The 8,791-nt window shown below is 38.7% G+C and overlaps 1 long non-coding RNA gene across 1 annotated transcript; it reads right to left on the reverse strand.

Annotated features, from left to right (window-relative positions):
• Window positions 1-142: 142 nt before the first annotated feature.
• On the reverse strand, window positions 143-5,762 carry LOC137482309 (uncharacterized). Its single transcript, XR_011003998.1, has 2 exons — window positions 5,014-5,762; window positions 143-2,196 (listed from the first exon to the last, which is right to left on the reverse strand). It is a non-coding gene; the product is annotated as an uncharacterized lncRNA (long non-coding RNA).
• Window positions 5,763-8,791: the final 3,029 nt, after the last annotated feature.

The raw sequence follows: 8,791 nt of genomic DNA on the forward strand, positions 1-8,791 counted from the left end.
GGCGATGCCCGGGGCGATGCAGCCGGGGGTAGGGGCTGGTGGCCCTGTGCAGTCAGTTCAATCTGTGGTCAGGGATCAGTGATGACACAGTGAGGTTGTGGTGGTGAGTTCAGCTTGCGTGAAAATGCAGTTTAATTCATAGTTAATTTGTGGTGTTGATTTTAATACGTTGAGTATTTTGTATTATTTGCAGTATTTTGCTAGATGCCTGCAGTAGGGACTTCTCAGTGAACACAATAATTATTTGTAAATAATTGAGCATTTTTTCTCTACTTGGGTGACAAGACAGTTTTAAACTCTTCTGATGAAGAGAAGCCATTGCACTTAACCTAACAGCACACATTTTTCATGTGCTCTTCTTTAAAAATAGTATGAAAATGTCTGTGAAAGCCTTAATTTACCTTCTTTACTCTAGCAAGATGTAGGTGATGCCTCACTTTTATCGCTAAATATAGTTTAAATGTCAGAATTTCTCTGAAATAAAGGTATATAAGTGAGAGGATGAGCAAGCTCTAAAACCAGCTTCTGAAAATCCCCAGTTATTCACTGAATTGTCTCTATCTTACCTGTTAACTCATATATGCAATGAGATTCTTTGAATACGGACTTGAAATGAGCAATTGCATGGCCATTAACCATGCTGAAATACTCCAGAACAGATGTAATGCCTTTTCTTCTAGGTCATATTTCCATATCGTATTTCAGTTGCCCGACTCTAACCAAATGCCCATTGTACTTTACTCTACTGGGTGCTAAATTCTGTGAATTATGTCAAGTTATGACTTCATTATTTTTGTCCCACATACATACAGATGGCAGAGGTGCCTCGTTATGTACAAACAAAACATTACCCACAATTCAGAGTTCGTGTCCTGACTGCTGTGCACCACGCTGCTGGGAGTAACACCTACCAGTCACTGAGACCTATTTATCAACATTCCTGAACATTTTGCAATAAAATGGGATATACATAAACTACAAAAGGCTAAAATAAAAAGCAGAGTGCAGCTCTGTATGTTTGGTTTACATCACAATGGTGGCATACAGATGAGGACTGGCTATCAATCCTGTTAATACCCATTTCACCGAGCTGCTGTTACAGAGGATTTCTAAAATAGCAAAGTCTATAATGGACAATTGTATTTTATTCCTAAGAAGAGGCAATTGGGGAAGGAATTTTTGTGGATTGCTTGGACACAAGTGACCTTCAGGGTGGTTTGTCCTGTGCAAGAGCAATCAGCTGCGATAGCATCAGCCAGTCCAGATAGGAAAGCGAGGGGTATGTCTTGGGGGGGATGACCTGTCCAGCTTTCCAAGGGGTGTCTAAGCTACAATGGATCCAGCATTCTGCCTCAACTGCGTTTGAAATGCACAGCCAGAAGTCAAATTTAGTAAAAAAAATTGTTATTTCATTAAAAAAGTAAAAAAGAGTAAGGAGTAGGTGGCTTATTTAACAGATATTGGGAAGAAACCCTGGAAAAGGGCAAGAACCCTTTACAAACCAGAGCAGTTACATCACAGAACTGAAGAGTTTGAGTCAGACTAATTCTGTCCATGCAGAAAATGCTATGAAGAAAATACTTCTGTTCATCAGAAGGTATTGCTGCTACCCTTGATTCAGATCAAGGTCTAAATCCTGAAATTGTTTGTTACTCTGAGCACATGAAGAGGCCCCACAGGAACTATTCACATGTGAAAAGAGCTAGGACCAGAGCCAAAGTTTTGCATACTGTGAAGGTCAAGCTTGCTTCTTTTCTGAAACTTGCATTTAGCAGACAAACTCTCAGAACTATGGTTTCCATAGAGCACCTTCAGCTCATTCCTCAGGATGCTGTCAGCACCGTGGCTGATTAAGAGCAATTTGTGTCCTAGCAGGTCCCTGAGACTTTGGGGCTGGCTGCCTTGCAGGGAGCTGCTGCCTTGCAGAGCAAGGGCTGCCCCTGCCTTCCCCTGATTGCAATTATTGTGCTTCTTCTTCCCACAGATGCCAGGTTTTTTTATTAACTTCTCAAAATGTAAGAGTCTCATAGATATTATACAACTCCTGGCTTTACAGTCATGGAAAAACCTGTTAATAAAAATGCACTGCCTGTAGGACGAATTCTCAGCATTTTTGCAAAGGTCATGTAAAATATATTGCTTGAGTAGCCTTACTTTGGTCGCCAGATAAGTCATTGAGAGGCCACATGATGACAGCTGCAAAGAAAGAGTGTAATTCACTTTTATGTCTCTATGCAAGAAAATAAGAGACACAAGCCTTCCCTTCAGTGCTGGGGATGCAGGCTGTGTGGAGACTGGTGCAGGGAACAAAAAGGAACTACTTTCACCAGCCTGACAGATAAGGTTGGAGGTCTTTGCTGAAGGCCTCACAAAGTTCTGCTTTGTTTCTTCGTTGCTGTTAGAACAACAGAAAAACTCAGAGGACAAATTGCAACCACATCATACCACATCTTTTGCTAGGATTTTGCCTCAGTCCCAAATATGACTCTTATTTTCCATATACTTGTGTGAACAGCAATTTCTTTCTCTCCTTTTTCCACACCCCCATTTAGTGGAAATGCAAAATAAATCCCACTTGGGTTTTTGAGCACTAGCCTGGATTTTACTTCTGCTTCTCAAAAATGGAAATTCCAAGTTTTACCTTTTCTGGGAGAAATGTTAATCTCCTTTGCCCCATACTCCATCAATGCCAGTTGATCCTGTATTTGGATTTGCTAATAACACAAACTGTGGCTCTGGGTCTCTCAGAGTCCATCCCTTTGCAGTGCTCTATAATTACAGTGGCTGATCTTCTTTTTTTCCTAAATTATTTGTGGAAATTTTATTTTTTGGCCAAGAAACTGGCATAACATCAGATCAAATCACTTTATGTTGTACACAACAATAACTAGAAATGACACAGATGTATAAAAAAAGAAACCCTAGAGCCACAAATTGAGATGAACAATTGTCAGATGTCTATATGCACCCTACTCCACTCAGGAGTGGAGAAATTATACACCCATTGCTGACAGGGAGGAAGTTTAGACTGCGTTATTTCTAGAAGGGTCTCCGTTTCTAAGTACACAGATTTTTGAGGGAAAGCCAGGCACCAGTGGTGGTTATCATCTCACAGAGGTATTGCCAGAACCATTAAAACACAGAGCTCTGGAAGGCTCGTACTTAACTGCGGGAGGTAGAACAAACTAATTTTATTATCAACTCAGCTGTCAAGTGACAATGTTTTTTAAATGCCATGAATTATGTATAAAATACATCAATTTTTATGCTCTGCTTTGAGAGTTGCTGTACTCACACCCAAAGGGCAGGGCTTTGGCAGGGGCTGTGCCACGCAGGGCAGGGGGAACTCGTGGTCCCAGCTCCCTGCTGGAGCCAGCAGCAATGATATCTATGACAATACAGGTGGCAGCTTAAAATAACTAAAATAAGATCAAAATCAGACCCAGTCTTCCAGCTAGGAATTAATGAAATACCTGTCCTTGATAACAGCAAACTGAGTAATAGGAATCTGCAGAAACTGTTCATTTAAATACATTTTGTAAATGTAACAAGTTGCACTGTGCTGTTCTGTGCATCTTTAAGAGTGTCTGGGGATTTATGTCTTGCAAAATAGAAACAAACTAAGAAAGCTGAAATATATTGTGTCTTTAGCTGTACTTTACAGCACAGCTTGTGTTTAAGAAGCAGTCTAGACATGCAAAAATGCTAGAATAAACAATATTTTTTTTCATTATTTTAAATTAGCTTCTACTGGAAAGCTATAAATTTCAGAATGATGCACACTAACAGGATTGCATATCTATTCAAATATTCCAAACAAAAGATACTAAAAGGCTATTCTGTTACCTGCCACAATAAAAATAAATTTCATTCCAACTTAATGCAATTACAAGTGATTTCCTGTAAAAGAAAAAATAAACCTTCAGGATATTCTGCAGGATATTTTACTTACTAGCAAGAAAAGTCACATCCTTTTGTGTTTCTCCCCTTCCTTACTTTAGTGGCTTCTTTAACCTATTTTAACATATAAATATTATTAAATACTATTTAATATTCATTATAGGGCTCCAAACACCAGTTGGTCTTAAATAAATATGTTTTTATTCATTCTCCTTTCAGCTGAATTGTGTGTGCAAATAAAGAATAATCAGCTAGAGTCATGACTGAGATTTTGAATTTATGACCACCGGGGTAGAAAAGAGCTGTTTCTTCTGGAGAAATGACAGAAGTGACCATGCCAAGGTACAGAATTTTTCTCCTTGTGACTGTGCAGGGCAATAACAAAGCAGGTAGATACCTACACTGAGCATACCTGTAGCTGGAGAACAACAGGGATGCAGTAAATCAGGTACTGATCTGGATGATGGAAGATCCATCTTCCTTTTCTACCAGGCTTCTCTCTTCTATCTGGCTTTTGGCAAGTCTTTTAATTCCCGTGCCTGACAGGTTCTTATTTAATGTGAAAATTAATATGTCAGTAATGGAAATATTTTAAATATTTCAAAATTTTCAAAAAACATATGCAGATATTGTTTGATATGGCTCAAAAATTCACATTCAGAAATGGAAATGATTTTATGAGTTTGTTGCATGCCTAGATCTCCTTGTATTATCTTGCTGAGAGAGCAAACACCTGTTGAAATAAAGTGCTTTTAAATCATCATCAGACCTGGATTTCTTAACATATTGAGTATGTTGCGTTCTGCAAAAGTGAAGAACATTAATAACAGGATATGTTTTAGGATCCTTTTTGACATCACCTTAATACCAATGGTATTGGTGGTGATATAATACCAAAGAGAGATCAGTCTGATGTGTGATTTGCAGGAAATTATATTTCCTGGCTTCCCATGCTCTGTAATCTGAGTACCAAAACTGCTCACCAGAGAAACAGGAGCTCATGTCCATAGTCTCACAATTCTTTGACCCTAACTTTGAAGAATTTACTCCCTCATGGGCTAGAGAATGAAATAATTGCTTTGCAAAGCAGAGTTTCTGAGACAGAACACTTACCTGGACCCCATCAAGAACTTTATTCATTCCATGCAAGTACAAGGCAGGACTTGCTGAACAAACATCTGTTGCAGGGGCAAAGTGATAGCAGAGAATGGCCATGGATGCTTCCAGCCATGTAATGTTGCCAAAGGCTTAATAATTCCCATTCCAGGGATTGCTGTATCTCAGCAGTCAGTGAAGCTGTTCATTTAAAAATGCTTGGGATTGTTTTGAGCAGAAGAGTTATGCAGAAATGCGTGCCACCGGGATGTGGATTGTTTTCCTTTGATTTGGAGAACAAAACGTTCAGTTTTAAGGTTTTCACAGGATTATGTAACGTTCCAGACCTTCCTTCCCCAGCAGGGTCATGGAATGGGTTGTTGACAAGAACACCGAGGTATCAGTACGGACGTGTCAGTCCTACCTGGGCCGTGGGTCGGCAACCTAGGGCATTATGTTCGCTCAGTTCAGCTTTGGTTATTATGTGTGCACTCTTAAGCCTGCTTCCTGAAAAAAAAAGATTTTTTGCCAATCGAAGTCTAGAATTGCATGTAGGTGTTTTCCTTTTTTCATCAAAATTACACCCGTTGCTAACGCTCATGACCGTGGCTCGTCAGGATTGCCAGTGAAGCAGAAGGGAGGAAGGCTCCTCGCATCAGAAGATGCTTTACCTGTTTCTCAGAGCGGTGTTTGTTGTACAGTGCCTTACCCCGCTGCTCGCTGTTTAACGCGCTGTCCATCATGCCACAGGCGTTATGAAATCTTCATTTTGGGATGAAGATTTCTCCCGGGAGGAGCTGGGGCCTGCTCCCGCAGCTGGCTGCATTTCCCACAGCGGCGCCGCTAGAGGGCGCCCCAGGCAGCGCTACTCCCTCACGGCCTCCAACAGCTTCGCAGCTAAAATTACCAAAAAAAAGGTCCTTTTTAGCGTCAAACAGGGGGCAAAAAAAAACAAAACACGCGGTATTTTTCATCGCTACAACTTAATTTCGCTGCCCAGTTACTGATTATTTGGGAGGCTTCTTTAACCTTGCAAGCCGCCTGACTCAAGTCGTGATCCCATGTAACAACCTCAAGGAAGCGCCCAGGGAAACGTCCCTCAGAAGGCTTCCAATTAAGAGATCTCTCAATTAGTGTCAAAAAGAAAAAAAAAAGGCAATGCTGGTTATATATTCACAGGGATTTTAGAGCAAACGGCAAAAGAAAATTGTAAAAAACAGCTTAAAATGCATTGATCACTCTTTGTCAAGACAACGCAACTGTGTCTAATTAAGCTTAGCCTAGGTCTCCTTTGCTTTTGAGTTTAAAATCTAGATTTCACTGCAGTAGAAGAAAATTCATTTTATTCAAGTTTTAAAGTTTTATATAGCATTTTTCTTGTTGTTAAAGAAAGAAAATCCCTGTTGGGGCAAAAAAAAAAATATATATATATATATATGTGTATATATATATATATATATATATATAAAATTTGCTGTCCTAAATCTTTTCTATGCTGAAACCAAGTTGTTAGCTCACAGAATTTCTCAGACTGAAGAATTTGAAGGGAAAATAAAAACAGATTAAAATATTTTTCTTATGCTTACTCCTAGTAATACTGAAATACAATGAAATAATACACAGACCTGGACCATGACAGTTTGCAGATAATGTATTTGATGTATAGTAAGACAATTGACAACAATTTTTTTTTTTTTTTTTTTTTTTTTTTTTTGCAACACATGGTTATTATTTTTTGTAACTAGTAGCTATGGATATAGCCTAGAGGTCTCAAATTTCCATTTAGCTAGTAAAATTAGTGTGTAGTCCATTCCAGAGTGTCATGATAAATATAATTTAAAGAAGCAAGCAACTTTGGAGTTGTGGTACTTAGTGGTGAGACAGAGCTTGTTTCAAAAGATGGCTACTTATGGTATTTGACAAGAACATGAGTCCAAAAATATACAGGTGACTGACATTTTCTTTAATGTCTTAGATATTCAGTTTAAAAATAGATATAATTGGTTGCACCACTATGGCAGTTGTGGCTTTGGTCACGGTAATAAAAGCTGTAGTTGACCTGGTGCAAGGCGGATTTATGTGAGTGAGATTTCACCCTCCTGAACTCCTACAACTGCTTTTAAAATAATATCAATCAATTAATATTATGTTTTGACATTTTAACTGTATCAGTATAAATTGCAAAACTTGGGCACAAAACCACCCTAAATTTCTTGAACTTCCTCTGAAACTAAACTAAAAAATGAAAGCAGAACTACGGAGGGCCAGGATAAATCATCGCCACTGTTCAAAATTGTTTGGCAAAGAAATTAGAAATCAAGGGACTAGCAAAAATGTATTAACCCCATATTTGGTCCAATTCCAATAAATCTTTATGCATTTAAAGCATACAATCCTAGAGAATATCCTTCTGCTGCTGGGGTTTTTTTTGCTAATATTCTTACTTGTGTTCTCTGGAAACATTTTAAAGTGAGTTTTCAAGACCACACCTTTCAGGGTATGGTCACAAGTGAGGTCATTAATATTTTTGAAGATATTTTCATTTTTCTATAGCATGTAAACTCATGAACCAAAATAACCTTTTGTGTTATATTGTGAAGTTTGATTAACCTAAGTACACCAGAGTATTTATAATTTTATTTGTGTTTATATATTACACTAGTTTTATATTATTGAAGGAACATAATTTGATCCAATAGTATCAAATATATATCTAATAATATATGTAATATATTGGGTCATAATTTGAGAGAAAGAGTAATTTTATTGTCTGATAAGGCAGAAGCCAGACCAAGAAGGAATCTTGGGCACAACCCTGAAAAATTGCCTCTGCTTCATTTCCAAAGTTAATCTGCATGAATAAAATTTTAAAATAATCCAGAGATATTTATTCTCATTTTCATTGTTATCATCATTATCATTATCAAGAGCATCAAAAAAAGAACTCAGTGTTAGGGTTAGGGGTTAGGGTGCCTTTCTCCTCAGGGTAGCTGAGATCTTTATTACTGTATTTGTTCTGATCACCTCTATTTCAGTTACTGAACTTTTGCTACCTTGAACACATATTTTGGGTTCTTTGGCAGGAATAAATTTTTATGTTTGTGTTCCTTACATTAATTTTGTAGAGAAGAGATCTACTGAACAAAAGTCACTGCCATGGTTTTGATAAGTTTCCTTTGTGTGCCTCAAATAACTGAAAAGGCAGGGTAAGGCCAAGTAGAAAAAAGCTGCTCTTCCTTTACAACATTTCCACACGGTGACCGGAATTGCTGGAAACATAAAGAGGGGACTCAGAGTCACTCACAAGTTATTGAAGCTTAACAAGTTAATCCATCATCTGGGCCAAGCAGGTGGCCAAGGCAGTGCCCTCTGCCCGTAGCAAGGGCCTGGTGACTCCATCACCTTAAACTTGGCACCGCTGTCCTGTCCTGTGTCCCCAGGGGCTGGGCACATGGGCAGGAGCTGCCATGGGTTAGCTGGTGCTGTGCCTCCATGCATTGCTCTTGTAGTCACTTGTAGCCTGAACCCCTGCCTATAGAGACAGATTTCTGTCATAAAATTCCCTGCACAGACGACACCAGCTTTTGGCTTTATCATTATTTCAATCACTTCACTGTAGATCCAATTACACAGGTATAAAATGTTTCTACTGGCATACCCTGGCATCAGTACAACAGCAGTTAAAGAGATAACTCTAGGACTGGGAGAGATGTGTGAATAACAACAGCTGATCAACAGCCATGCTGATAAAATTTAAATGAGATCACGCCTAAATCTTATCCTACACTGATAATAG

Source organism: Anomalospiza imberbis, chromosome 14 (genome assembly GCF_031753505.1).
Source record: "Anomalospiza imberbis isolate Cuckoo-Finch-1a 21T00152 chromosome 14, ASM3175350v1, whole genome shotgun sequence".
NCBI classification, from domain to species: Eukaryota; Metazoa; Chordata; class Aves; order Passeriformes; family Viduidae; genus Anomalospiza; species Anomalospiza imberbis.